Here is a 15,840-nt window from a genome sequence, read left to right on the forward strand (position 1 = left end):
TTGACTGAAAGAACCATATTCTGTTCTCAGAAGCTTAGAAAGAGGCTTAATGTTGTGACAGACAAGAAAGTGGCTGAGAAAACAAAGGATGAAGTGACAACAAGAACTGTTTAAAAAGTAGGAACATGGGATTAAACAACAGTGCACAGTAAAAACAAGTTACTTCCAAAGTATAAATGCTGATCTTGCATGTCTGAGGTAAACAGAGAATGTTTACATGTTTCCCAGATTTTTTTTTCTGACACTTAAAGTGGACCAGATGGTCATTTGGTAGGAATTCATGTAATGCCAAGAAAGTGAAGTTGCTGGTTTACAGCAAATGATATGTGTCCCTTTGTGTCTATAATCCACATCATGTGTATTTCTCTTTTCTATATTGCTTTGCGTTTTCTAAACTGCACCCCTCTAGATCATTCTTTGGAAAGCTGAAAGAAATCAGTGACTCTCATTTCATTGTGCTTGGCCTGACTTGGTTTAAGGCTATAGCAAATACAATTTTTCCTCTCTGTTATATGTGAGTCCCTTCTGATACTGAGAACATTATATTGTCTTCACAAAGGATTGATGCTGTTTATTGGACATAAAACTAAAGGGAATGCTAAAAAGAATCATAATGATACAGTATCTGCAGACAAATGGCTTTTCTGGCACAAAACAACTTAATGAGTTATTGCTGTAAGTGTCAATTAATGCTTTTAAAATGTTTTAATTGCATGATATCTATTTCAGACTCTTGAAATGCAGAGGTAATTTGGGCTAAAAGAAGATACGATTCACAGTCAATATGTAAGCTGTGACTTGACAAGGGGCTTAATAGCTGCCTGAGGCAGATCAGAATGTGTGATAATGAGAATCTAGCAGAAAAACACATCATGGAACTGAACTTCAGAGTTTCCCAGGGTAAGTGGTGTCAGTGACTAGCTGGTCATGCTCCTTCTACAAAGCAAAAAGGCAGAAGTGGTCAGTCTTGACAGCAGCAACTGCTGCAGCCTTTGAGTTAATTAAAAAGTTCTTTGTTTGAAGTATTTGTATTTGTTTGAAGTAAATACATGCATTCCTTCATATCCATAAATATATGTACATACATTCCTATAAATAACTTTTTTTAAAATGCAGTTCAGTGAAATGCATTTCAGCATGGCAGAGAAGTGGGATCATGATAAAGCCTTCAATTTACTTTGCTCCATTGTCTACTCATGTCCCTTGCCAAGTCCTTTCTGGGAACCTGTAACAAGAAAATTATTTGCTGGCTTAGGTTTGGACTTGACTATGTTCCCTTCATTGCTACTGTACTCTTCTTTGCAGGGGATCATTTTACATTTTCTTAATTGCAGAGTGAGATTGTGGTGTTGGCAGTGGTTGTAGTGAGAAATGGGTTTTAATGAAGTGCAGTCCACTCACTGCACTGGAACTTTAGCATTTGCAAGCTGAATGATAGCATCCTGTCAAGTGGATGTTGATGACTTTGTCGCCAAGGGGACAGATTTATTTGCACCTATGCACTTTATAGTAAGACTGTGCTTTAAAATGTTTTGTCATGTTGCTTTATGTCTACCTGTATTTTTCTGTTTGAGAATATTGCTACTTAGAAGTAAAATAAAAGGGGAGTTATTGGCTGGACATTAAGGTGAGATTCCTTTCAAGTAACTTTAGACTTTTATGCTGTAGATGTTTGCAGCCAGGGCAGGTACACAAGCCTCCCTTTAGAATCAGGGGAAAGGAATGTGTGGTTCATTTAACCTTTTGTAGACACCAAATTTTAATCTAGATGAATCCCACTCTAGCCTCTTTGGCTCCAAATACCAGACTGTACCTGGCTCTGCAAACAGTATTGCTAGAGGCAAACTGATAAGGGACTCCACATTGCTCATAAGCTGCCCCATCAGGAGGAGACTGGTTGTATCCCTGCTGCATAGCATCTTTCATTTGAGAAACCCTCCAAAACAGATCACCCTGCAAAACAAGTCCCTTTCCAGAGCTTGTAAGTCCCACTTGGAGCAAATGAAGGAAAATTTTGCTGATTATCTCTAAAGGGGAAAATCAATCCTGTATTTCTCAAAACCTTGTCTATGAGAAAGTTAGAAGTTCTAGCACCTCTTAGAGGCTTCCTAAGAAGTGACATGTATGTGGCTGTACTTTAGTTCCTGCTTGTTCATGTCCTTTCTCCAATAGCTTTTCAATCTGGTTGAGAATTTTAGCCACGTGAAAAAGAGACAATAATGTTTCAAAGACACTGTATTCCTAAATTTTTTAGAAAAATTGTGCTTGAATAGAGAAGGAAAAGCCAAGTGAATGTTACCATAAATGAAAGGTGGCACCATCAGCTGGTTGTGGACTTGCTGCTGGCTAAACTGGGGTGCACACACTGGCTGCCCTGCCAGCACCAGCAGGCTCTGGACAAACCACTGTACCCTGCACTTTCTCTAGCTGGTACCTAGGGGATGCAATAGAAAGCAAGGATTTCAGAAATGTAAGACCAGAATCTCAGATTGCTGACAGAGAAAGGCAATAGGAAATTGCTGGGCCTGTGGTGAAATGCTGAGTAGATAAAATCCATAGGAATCCAGGCTTAAACTGATTGTTCTGCACCTGTCATTCCTAATAACTTGTAACATTGTAAACACTGTTCACTTCTAGAGGTCAAAGAAGGATCAGGGAATTTGAGGGAATAAAATGTACATACACTTCAGAAACTGGAGCAAACAGCTGACTTGCCTTCACCTGCAGCATAATTTCATGCAATCCCCAGTTTCCTGCCATGAAATCCTCTTAGCATCCCTCTGAAACACAAGTGTAAAGAAAATTGCACTCTGTCTGCACTTCTATTTAGCTAACAGAAAAGAGGTAATCTCTGCTGCCTGGGTATTGTCCAAATGTTATACTTAATGAGTCTACTTAAACACCTTAATGAGAAAGGCAGTTCCTCTGAGTAATTTATTACAGAATAAGGGAAAGCTCAACAGTGGAAATTCTGCAAGCCACACAACACAAATTCAGTGTGGAAGGGAATCAACATCCAGGCTGAAATGTCTGTAAGAAAGGAAGAAAAACTGTGTCCCCTCACTTGTCAGGCTGGCTATAACCAACCTGAACAACTGCTTAAAATCAGCAAGTGCCTGTCACTCTTGTGTCTAATGACTTAGACCTCCTGGGTCTTTGATTTTCTCTTGAGTATTCAGAGCATCTCATTGGCCTTGTGATGTGCTGCCTGTGTTCCCTGCACTGGTCTGCTCAGTCCTGATTCTCTGGCCTGTCATTGACTGACTTCTTGGCCTTTTCAGCTTGAGACTCCAAGATTCAGGAGTTAGCATAAATAAGTTCATTTCATGCTGTACTGAACACTCCATAAAACACAAGACTTTTTTTACACTTTTAATAGTAATGGTATTTTTGTTATTTTGTTTCTGTCCTTTGTTTGCTTCCTCAGGATTAAACTTTTTGTTTGCCCTTTCTAGGCCTTTATTGTGTCCATCATTTTTTTTAATCTGTGCATTTGCTTTCTGTCTTTATGGACTCTTTTACTTTTTAATGAGCCTGGATTTTTGACCTGTTTTCCACCTTAGAACAGATGCAGTCTATTCCCTAAAAGTGAATGTTCCAGATGTTATTGCCCTTTTGTGTGGAGCTCTAGAACACCCACCATGGCAGCCATTCTGTCTGTGCCCTGTGTTTCTGCGCTCAGCAGTATGTGGTTTTCTCTTTGAGATCTCAAATTAGTTCAAAAGCCAGTATCAAGCTGTCACAAAGTTTAACAGAGTGATGTTCTGCTCACATCATTCCCTTTTGAGAAATTCTCTCTGACTGTATAGACTGTGAAGGAATCCTTGTTTCTTAATAGGTACACTAAATCCCACTCTGCAAGATCTTACAAAATGTTTTTTTTCCTAAGAATATAACACTTTTGGCCAAAGTCTCATTGCTTGAAATATACACATCTGGCATGGTGTTTCAGAAGGCTGCAGGTGTACATTGATTCCAGCTATGATTTTCAGTCTTAGGCCTGTAGAAATCCAAGAATTCCATAATTTTCCTCTGTCCTTCATGACTTAGGGTTTGGTTACTCTCTATTCTGTAAAACTGTTTTCTGTTCCTTCTAACTCTTGTAGATCTTGTTCTCTTTTGCTAGTGCTAAATAATCTCTGCATTTTCACAGGTTAAGTCAAGTTGATTGGAGTTTTCCCCTTGATTTTGATATCTGATCCCCATTACAATCTGTTCTGACACAGTGATTGTAATAACAACAGTATATGGTGTATTTTGCATTAAGACAAATTATAGATCTGCTATACATGGCTCAGAAGTTTTTCCCCTTTGATCAGTTTCTCTTGTAAAGCTGATACCTTTCAAGAGTACTTTCTTTCTCCTAGAAGCAATGTACCCCTTCAGTATCTTTCATGCTGCCTGATCACTGGCTCAAACTTCAACACTTCCCTATGTAAACCTGATTACATGAAAATCTAATGCCTGTCTCCTAGCAATATTAAAAAAAAAATACCCACTTCAGGGCCATCATTCTTTCATGTTGTCTTCCCAGAAAACATAATGGTCACTTGAACTTTTTCCCCTTGCCTGATGCATTTCTGGAAAATGTCACATTTCTCGTAGTTTTAACCTCATGCCTCTCCATGAAACAGTATATTCACTACTTCTTTCTATTTCTAAAACCTTCTCTCTGTTTGAATCTACTTTTGCTTATTCTCTTGCTCCTTGCATCAAGGAGTATTCTTTGGCATGGGAGCTTTTGCAGAATTCAGAATTACAGCTTTTAAGCACAGTGAGTCATTACTACAACAAAAGGTAAAAAGAAAGACAACGTGAAGAAATGGTACATTAGGGAGGGAGACAAATCTGTGTAGCCCACTCTGAGCCTGCCTGCAGATAGCTAACTCTGACAGGATTGCTCCAAGCCAGCACATTTCAGTCTCTGTCATGGCCCCTTGTGTTCACATGCAGTCTATAATCACCTGCCCTTGAGAAAAAAATACTTGGTCAGAAAGTCAGAAACATGTAAAGAAATATTCTGGACACTGAAGAAAATCTATACAGTCCTCTGTGCAGGAGAAGATGTAGGTAATTATTTCAGCTATTGACAGAGTTATAGATAGTTGTAAAATATGAAACCATTCTCAGTTGTTTGTAAAAACACTAGTTGGATGGAAAAAAAAGAAAAAAAGATAAAATTGAGCTGTAATATGACTGTGAAGAGGATCTGAGCTTCTGGAGACTGATGCTTCCTAAATTATGGAGAGTGAATATGTGCGTGAAAGACACAGTTAAACCCCACGAATCACATTAATTGGAGAAAAATTGCACTGCTATGCTAAAAGCTGCTCCCAAAACATGCTCTTCTGCATTTGCAGGATGAACCAGACTAGTGAGTAGTGTGTTGTTAGCAGCAATGAATATCTCTTGGGATGGTTGTTATTGAAAGCTTCGAGACAACAGAGATGAAAGAGACAAAGGGTTGTGGTCCCAGGTAAGAGTCACAGCTATTTTGAAAGGTGCACCTCGTTCAGCAGCAGAGACAGGGACTTACCAAAAGCTCTGCAGGCATAACTAACAGCAGGAGGTGAAGCAATTTAACGATGTGAAAGGCAGCTTCTATAAGTGAAATATGTAGCCTAACAGGTCTGTGAGAAGGGGTGCCTCACTTTTTTTTAATTATTATTTATTTTTTCCAATAGCTTACAATAATAGCAGCAGCAGCAGGAAGTACCTGAGAGTGAATGACAGTGAAGGAGCCAGGATAATCCATAAATGACAGTAAATAAGAAAAGTGACTTGAAAAGGCTCTGGGCCCCTAGTGGCTCTGAGAATAGTGAATTGGGACAACAAAAGCAAGAGTGCACTTTGAAAGAAAACACAAATGTGCTCTTCCTTCTGGCCGCATCTGAACCCTTTCTCAACTGGTAGATCAATGCAGAAGCAAAGACTTGTTGTATTTTTCATGTGGCTGTGCTGTTCTATAATAAAACCTGAACAAAAAGGTTTTGTTTACCAGCCTTCTAGTGAAGCCATATTTTTCAATCAGGAATCTTCTCATGTACCATTCTCCAGCCTACTGAAGCAGAAGGTTAGATCTTCCCTTGACATTGACAAAGCAGCACCAATTTTCATTGGAGAGTCTCCAGCAACTCACTTCAGAAGTGAACTTTGTAATGGAAACCATGTTTAGTTTTTGACTATGAGGAATAAAATTTTTTCCATCAACCCAAGAGTTCAGTGAAAACCACAATTCTGTGAAGTTTACAACTTTTGGTGCTGTCTGAATTTACAGACTTTGCAAATAGATTTGAGTCATAGGCTTTCTCCCCTTGGATAAACCGCTTCACATCTATATTGTCATGCTTGTTTAGTCGGTTGGTTTTCAAAACTGGGTTTTGTCAAGGCAAATAATATGTTAGGTGCCTTGTAAAGCACCTAGAAACAACTTTCTTAGTCAAGGATGGGTTCTTGACTTGTTTTCTGCCACTGGCAGTCTCAGAAGAAGCTCGGGTCAAAGTATTGTAGGTCAGGGACTTTTGTTCTGACTCAATGTACATACTTTTACAATGTTCCCTGTTTAGTGAATTACTTATTTTTGTCTTCATATCATCGTGGTTTTTTAGCACCTCCTTAACTGAAGACTATTTTGAGGGGCAGCAGCTGCAAAGAAACTGGCAGCAGCATGGAGAGCTAACCTGGGAGCAAACCTTCCTTTTCATTGTAGTGACCACAACTTGCTCACATCTGAAAACCTTGATTTCATTCACGAAAATATAAACCCTTTAACTAAGACTTTCTATCACTGATAGCCCCTCTCTGCACAGACGCCAGCCAAGACATGAATAGTCTCTCTGACACTTCCCTATGTCTGAATATAATTTCATGGAAAATTAAATATGACAGTAGAATTTGCCAGTGACTGTGAGGTGAATGATAAGTCTTTTCTGTGCTCCCCAGTACATTCAGTGTTCATAGCACTGAGTTTGGCAGAGCTGCTGGGTTTGCTCATTTCCTTTACTCTGAGCCAAGATTCCCAGTAGTGTCAGGACAATTTTAGAAGCAAGATGCACTCAACTGAACTTCATCTATGAAGAGATGAACAGGTGCTTATAGCTGAGTTGTCAAGTCCATATATTACCTTGATGGGTCCTTTATGTCTGAAATAGAGCCATTTTTGAATGTGGACTTTTGGCCAGTCCTCAGATTTCAGGAAGCCATCTACTCCTGAACGGCTTCATTCTGGGGAAAAGAAAAATGCAGAGAAGATAGAAGGAAGATCTGCAGAGTAATTTTCATGGGTGGAGTAGTGGTGATGCCTGTTGCTGGGGTTGGAGCAGCGGCAGGGCCTGTTGTCACATTGTCAGATTTAAAGATCTTTTCCTCCTGAGGACACTGAGCAGTGCTGAACATGGCTCGATAGGCCTGGGCCAGGCCCCAACATGGTACAGTGATTTGGGTCTTCTGTGGGGTGCCAGGGTGATAAGACACTTTTAAAAAATATTTTGCTATTTTTCTGGATTCTGCATGTGTTCAGGGGTAAGGTGCAAGCACGCTGGAGGTGCCCACTGCCCTAGGGACATGCTCATACAATCCCACCCACCCACTCTTAACCATCCAGCTTTTGGGCAGATCTCTGGGTAATGCTCTTGATTATTTGTCTGACCTTGAAGAAGGCATGAACCATATGCAACAACATGCTGGCTCCTGGCAAAAAGATCAGTTTGGTATCAAGGGTAGTCACAGAAAATTCAAAATCTTTAAAAACCTCGACTACTGTAATCAGCCTGGAGGACAAGGAAACAATAAAGGAGGGGAGAAGAAAAAAATAGGAAAGTGTTCCCCCCATATGTTGCTCCTCTGAAATAAAGGAGAAAAAGCTAAAAGTGCGGCTTCCAGTGGATGACTCCCTAAGCACAGAGGTGCCTGCAATACTGAACGTATCCACCAGGCTGGTGTACAGACCAGCAACACTGCCATGTCACAAGCCCATCCCATGAAACACACCACAGGAACACGAACTGCAAGCGAGGTATTACCGGTACAAGCCAGACAAAACGCCACAAATATGAGGGCAAATACGTCCACATTGTAACTCGCAACTATTGTTAAACCGATACAATGAATATTTATAACAATTTTCTCTTAACATGTTCTGGCCAGATCTGTCCTTATCTTAACCCTTGATTCCCCTGTTCAGGTGCCAAAGAAGAGCTGCCATGGTTTTAACCCAGCTGGAGATGAAACACCACTCCAGATGCCCATTCAGCTTCCCTCTTCCTGGTGGAATGGGGAGGAGAATTGAAGTAAAACTTGTATGTTGAGACAAGAGAAATTTAATAATCAAAAATAAAGTAAAATACAACAATAATTATAAATAATGATAATTATAATGATAATGATAGTATTAAGGAAACAAACCACTGATGCACAATACAATTGCTCACCACCCACTGACTGATGCCACACCTCCCTTCCCAAACCCAGATTGGCCATGCTTCTGGGTAACTCCCCCCAGTTTATATACTGGGCATGATGTTCTGTGGTGTGGAATATCCTTCTGGTCAGTTCAGGTCACCTGTCCCAGCCACACCCCCTCCCAGTTTGGTTTTTTTTGTGCAGCTCCTCACTGGCAGAGCATGAGACAAGGAAAAACGAAAGTCCTTGACTTAGAATAAAATGATGAAGCAAAAAACACGTCAGTGTGTTATCAACACCTCTCTTATTCTGAATCCAAAACACACCACAGTAATAGCTCCTGAGAAGAAATTAACTCTATTCTAGCTGAAACCAGGACACAGAGATAGGTGAAATAGTTGTTGGGCAATATCCAGAATGCTTTCTGCCATAATAATACTCTCTCTCAAGCCTGCTAACTCAATGGATTTTTACTTCTCTGTGCTTTGCTACATTGCATGACTGAAAATTATATTTCAGGGAAGGACTAGAGCTGGTGCATCCACCAGTGTAAGGGATTAGGGAATGTTGTGAGGAATCATGAAGGAGCTGTAGGCTAGGGGGGCTCTACAAGGCAGAATGCATAGACACCCTGACATACAATCAGTGTGTTTAGCCGACAGATTTTGAACTTTACAACCTGCAACGCTGAAGATGTGTCAGCTGACATGCTCCAATTGAATTGGACTCATCATAGACCTCATATTTCTGTCCAGATCAGCAAAGGCATAAATCAACATGAAGCTGGCTGGAGCACCTGAATGGATGCTGTCCTAGGTTACAATATAGATGTAGTTAAGTATTCTATTACCACCAGCTGTGGGCCGTTAGCTGCCATCACCTGCTAATGACCCACTCCGGATGACAGACAATGGGCCATCCGTTAGCTGTTACCAGCTGCTAACGACCCACCCCGCATGACAGGCAATGGGCCATCAGAGACCCACCGTGTGACTCATAGACTTATCTCATCCCATTGTGAGATGCTCTGCCGAGGAGGGAGGAGCCAGGTGTTCCCACCTGGATATAACCTGGCCCTGGAACTGCCTGAGCTAGCCCTGTCTACTGGGTTCCCAGAGGACCAGAGCTACCACTGAATCTTCAGCTGGAAACTAGACCTTCACAGAATCACCGCTTCAACTAGACTACTTCAGTTGAACTGCTACTACCACCCTAACAGGGTGTTAGGTTGTATCTGACTTTGTCAGTGCTTTTCCTTGTATTATTTCACTTATTTTTAATTTCAATCTTGACTTGTGATCTCCTACTGGTTTGCTTTCAAACCAACACATATTTTGGCGCCCAACGTGGGGCCCGACCTAGAGAAACTCAAAAAATCATATCACCATGATGCTCAGCCTGTCTATGTGGGTAATGTATCTTACCCTTTATATTTTCCCTCAAATGGGAAACTATCTACCCGTTGCATTGCTCCTGTTGCGACCAGAGAATAGCATGAGAATTGCTGTATTGGTTTATTATGCCTATTGCATGGTAACCTGTGAGGCGATGAATACCTTTCGTTATATATACTCGACTTTGTCTGCCTGGCCTAACCTGAGCTGCTTCGTCTGGGACCTCCTCAGCAATCGCACCCACCCTCTGGAGCTAGGAGGAGAGAGTGGTTTCTTCCAGCATTTCAGGCCAGGCACAGCCATCTTTGACAACATTGAGTTCTCTCTGGATGCTAAGGATGGCATAATCTTCCTGTTAGTTCTGTTTTCTTTCTTCTCTGCGACCAGCACAGTGTACCTCATGCTGAAAAACAAAACAATACTTTGCCTTCTTGAAGAGGAGAAACAAAACAAATCAGCAGGCAAGAGGAAAAAAACCAAAGGAGCAGTCAATGTCTCACCACAGACCATTGCCGAATCAGAACAGCCAAAGCCAGTAGCAGTTGCCCCCGTCCAGAAAAAGAAATCCAAGAGCAAGTCAGTCCGCACAGCGACTGATGAGGATGCGGCAGGACCATCTCACCAAGCAGAAGAGACAGAGCCAGAGATCATCACTCGCTCTCTATCCCTGGGGGAGCTGCGTGACCTACGGAGGGAATTCACCCGGCAGGCGAATGAGTCCATCTTGACCTGGCTGCTCCGTATCTGAAACGCCGCAGCTAATGACACTATTCTGGATGGAAGTGAGGCCAGACAACTGAGATCCCTGTCTCAGGATGTGGTCATTGACCAAGGGATTGGGAAAACCCAAGAAACTCTCAGCCTCTGGCGGCGATTGCTGCTGAGTGTACGAGACAAATACCTGTGCAAAAAAGACCTCCAGATGCACCAAAGGAAATGAAACACAATAGAACAAAGTATCCGATGCCTGAGGGAATTGGCCGTGCTAGAGATCATTTTCTCAGACAACGAGAGATTCCCCAAGAACCCAGATAATGTCCGGTGCACTTCACAAATGTGGCTAAGATTCGCGCGGCTCGGACCAGAGATATACTCTCGTTACCTGGCAACACTACAGTGGAGGGAAGGCGAAGACCAGGTGAGCGTGTTAGCAAACAAACTGAGAATTTATGAGGACACTATCACCGCCCCACTACGCACCCAGGTCTCATCGGTAGAAACAAACCTGACCGAGCAAGTCCGGAGATTGATTGAAGAGAGCCATCAGAAACTAAGGAAAGAACTCACAGAAAGATTTTTCCATGCCACACCAAAACCAACCCGAGTCTCTGCCATCAAGAGCAGACGTACTCCAGTCAAGAAAAGAAAACAAACTCCACGACGTGACCTCTGGTTTTTCCTTCAAGAGCATGGGGAAGACATGAGGAAGTGGGATAGGAAACCCACCTCCACCTTAGCAGCCCAGGTACGTGAATTGAAAACAGAAACATCCACCTCAAGAAGCTCATCTAGGTACAACACTGCCCCAGTCTCTTGTGGACAGAACCCCCGACAAAATGAAAATGATAATATAACTGATCCTCTTGAAAGAACCTCAGGAACACATTTACAAAAGAACATCGTGCACCAAAAACAAGATTAGAGGAGCCCTGCCTCTAGCCAAGTAGAAGAAAGAGATAATCGGATCTATTAGACTGTGTAGATCCGATAGCCTAGCACGTCTGACCCACAAAGATACACGGCTTTGGTTGACACCAGCGCTCAGTGCACCCTGATGCCATCTAGGTATGTGGGGACCGAATCCATTTCTATTTCTGGGGTGACAGGAAGATCCCAGCAGCTGACTGTACTAGAAGCTGAAGTGAGTTTAACTGGGAATGAGTAGCAGAAACACCCCATTGTGACTGGTCCAGACGCCCCATGCATCCTCGGCATAGATTATCTCAGGAGTGGATATTTCAAAGACCCGAAGGGACATCGCTGGGCTTTTGGGATAGCAGCCGTAGAGACAGAAGATATAAGACAACTGAATACCCTGCCCGGTCTCTCAGATAACCCGTCTGCTGTAAGACTACTGAGAATTAAAAAACAGCGGGTACCAATTGCTACAGCAACAGTGCATCGCCGGCAATACCGCACTGACAGAAACTCTGTGGCCCCCATCCATAAGATGATTCAGGATCTAGAGAGCCAAGGGGTGGTCAGCAAGGCTCACTCACCCTTTAACAGCCCTATATGGCCGGTGCGTAAGTCCAGTGAAGAATGGAGACTGACAGTAAATTACCGTGGCTTGAATGAAGTCACACCACCACTGAGTGCTGCTGTACCGGACATGTTGAAACTTCAGTATGAGCTAGAATCCAAGGCAGCAAAGTGGTATGCGACCATTGATATTGCCAATGCCTTTTTCTCCATTCCTCTGGCAGCAGAGTGCAAGCCTCAGTTTGCTTTCACCTAGAGAGGTGTGCAGTACACGTGGAACCGACTGCCCCAGGGGTGGAAGCACAGTCCCACCATCTGCCATGGACTGATCCAAGCTGCACTGAAAAAGGGTGAGGCTCCAGAACATCTGCAGTATATTGATGACATCATTGTGTGGGGAGACACAGCAATAGAAGTGTTTGGGAAAAGAGAGAAAATCATCAGAATTCTCCTGGAAGCCGGTTTTGCCATCAAGAAGAGTAAAGTCAAGAGACCTGCCCGAGAGATCCAGTTCCTGAGAGTAAAGTGGCAAGATGGACGGCGTCAGATTCCTTCTGAAGTCATCAATAAGATCACCGCGATGTCTCCACCAACCAACAAGAAAGAGACGCAAGCCTTCCTAAGCGCCATAAGCTTTTGGAGAATGCACATCCCTGAGTACAGCCAGATCGTGAGTCCTCTCTACCTCATAACCCGCAAGAAAAATGATTTCCACTGGAGCCCTGAACAGCAGCAAGCCTTCACCCAGATCAAACAAAAGATCGCTCATGCGGTAGCCCTTAAACCAGTCAAGACAAAACCAGAAGTAAAGAATGTGCTTTACTCTGCAGCCAGGAGCCATGGTCTGTCCTGAAGCCTTTGGCAGAAAGTGCCTAGTGAAACCCGAAGTCAACCACTGAGATTCTAGAATCGAAATTACAGAGGGTCTAAAGTCAACTACACTCCCACCGAAAAAGAAATCTTAGCAGCTTACGAAAGAGTCCAAACCACCTCAGAGGTGATCAGCACAGAAACACAACTTCTCCTTGCACCCCGACTGCCAGTGCTGAGGTGGATGTTCAAGAGAAGGGTTCCCTCTACCCATCATGCCACTGATGCCACATGGAGCAAATGGATTGCTCTCATCACACAGCGCGCCCGTATTGGAAACCCGAATCGCCCTGGGATTCTGGAAATTATAACAAACTGGCCTGAAGGTGAGACTTTTAAATTATCTTCAAAAAAAGCAGAAGAGCAAGTAGCACGTGCCGAGGAAGCACCCCCGTATAACGAGCTGCCAGAGAGTGAAAAACGCTATGCCCTCTTCACCGATGGTTCCTGCCAAATTGTAAGCGCAGATCGAAAATGAAAAGCTGCAGTATGGAGCCCCACACGACAAGCTGTACAAGCTACCGAGAGACAAAGTGAATCGAATCAGGTCGCAGAGCTTAAAGCCATCCAACTAGCTTTGGATATTGCCGAACGAGAGAAATAGCCAAAGCTTTATCTCTACACAGACTCCTAGATGGTAACCAATGCACTGTGGAGATGGTTAGATCGCTAGAGAAAAGCTAACTGGCAGCGCAGAGGAAAACCCATCTGAGCCGCTGAGATTTAGCAGGACATCGCCGCCCGGGCAGAAAAACTGACTGTAAAAGTTCAACACGTAGATGCACATGTTCCTAAGAGTCGAGCTAATGAAGAACATCGTAACAACGAGCAGGTAGACCGAGCTGCCAAGGTAGAAGTGTCACAGGTAGATCTAGACTGGCAGCACAAAAGAGAATTATTTCTAGCTCGTTGAGCCCATGATGCCTCTGGTCATCAAGGGAGAGATGCGACATACAGGTGGACTCGTGACCGAGGGGTGGACTTGACCATGGACAACATCTCACAAGTCATCCACAGCTATGAAACTTGCGCTGCAATCAAACAAGCCAAGCGAGTAAAGCCTCTGTAATATAGTAGACGATAGTCAAAGTACAAGTATGGAGAAGTATGACAAGTTGACTACATCACACTTCCCCAAACCCGCCAAAAAAAGCGCTACGTGCTAACCATAGTGAAAGCAACCACAAAATAGTTAGAAACCTACCCTGTGCCTCATGCTACTACCCAGAACACCATCTTGAGTCTAAAAAAGCAAGTCCTGTAAAGACATAATACCCCTGAGAGAATCGAGTCTAACAATGAAACCCATTTCAAGAATGGCCTCATAAACACCTGGGCTAGAGAACACAGAATTGAATAGATATACCACATCCCCTATCATGCACCAGCTGCCGAGAAAGTTGAACGGTGCAACAAACTACTTAAGACCACTTTGAAAGCACTTGGCGGGGGAACCTTCAAAAATTGAGAACTGAACTTAACAAAGGCCACCTAGATAGTTAACACAAAAAGTTCTATCAATCGAGCCAATCCTGCCGAGTCCAAACCTTTACACACAGTAAATGGAAATAAAGTCCCTGTGGTACACGTAAGAAGTTTTTTAGGAAAGACTGTTTGAATTAGTCCCACCTCAAGCAAAAGCAAACCCATCCGTAGAGTAGTTTTTGCCCAAGGGCCTAGTTATACTTGGTGAGTGATGAAAGCAGATGGGGAAACCCATTGTGTACCACAAAGAGACCTTATCTTAAGTAAAAACTGTGTAGATAGTAATAGAATAAGGGGTGGATAATGTCCTAGGTTACAATATAGATGTAGTTAAGTATTCTATTACCACCAGCTGTGGGCCGTTAGCTGCCATCACCTGCTAATGACCCACTCCGGATAACAGACAATGGACCATCCGTTAGCTGTTACCAGCTGCTAACGACCCACCCCGCATGACAGGCAATGGGCCATCAGAGACCCACCGTGTAACTCATAGACTTATCTCATCCCATTGTGAGATGCTCTGCCGAGGAGAGAGGAGCCAGGTGTTCCCACCTGGATATAACCTAGCCCTAGAACTGCCTGAGCTAGCCCTGTCTACTGAGTTCCCAGAAGACCAGAGCTACTACTAGATCTTCAGCTAGAGACTAGACCTTCACAAGATCACCGCTTCAACTAGACTACTTCAATTGGACTGCTACTACCACCCTAACAGGGTGTTAGGTTGTATCTAACTTTGTCAGTGCTTTTCCTTGTATTATTTCACTTATTTTTAATTTCAATCTTAACTTGTAATCTCCTACTGGTTTGCTTTCAAACCAACACAGATGCCCATAGTGCTGAGTAGTGGATTGCAATAGAGTAGGTCTGTGGGGTGAAACTATTGGCACTGGGGATCCCATGTCCACACTACCCAGAGTGGGGGTGTGGAGGGTGATGGAGGAGGCTACTAATGCTATCAGTGGTTGGAGCCCACTATATATGACCCAGAAGCCTGTCTTCTGGTTTAATTTAATCTGAAAGGAAGCCAGCTTGTGCACCCAGAGACAACTCCACAAAGCAAACAAAAATAGGATTGATATGTTGACTGACTTTAAAAACATTCTCTAAAATGTTTAAAAACAATTAAAAACATACTCTCTCCATTTCTAACAATATATTACAATACTGCTGAGTGGAAGCAGGAAAACATTTGGTTAAGAGGTGGACTAATACTCATGGGAAACAAAGTAGTACTTGTTCCAGAGTTCTCTGTCTAGGATGTTAAGTATTTCTCACGGAGCTGTTAACAATTTGTAAAATACCATAGACCCACAACTCCAGCAAACACTGATCACTGTGCTTGGGAACCTGGTCTCTGGCACCACAGACCTCTGATCCTGCTGTGGGTCCTGGGGTGATGTTGCATAGCCTGTAACATAAACCTGTTTCTATTTCCTCTGATCATTAATCACTCAGGATTTCATTGGTGCTTAATGGCAGTACTTTA

Source organism: Lichenostomus cassidix, chromosome 2, assembly GCF_008360975.1.
Source record: "Lichenostomus cassidix isolate B80296 chromosome 2, HeHo_3.0, whole genome shotgun sequence".
Classification (NCBI taxonomy): Eukaryota; Metazoa; Chordata; class Aves; order Passeriformes; family Meliphagidae; genus Lichenostomus; species Lichenostomus cassidix.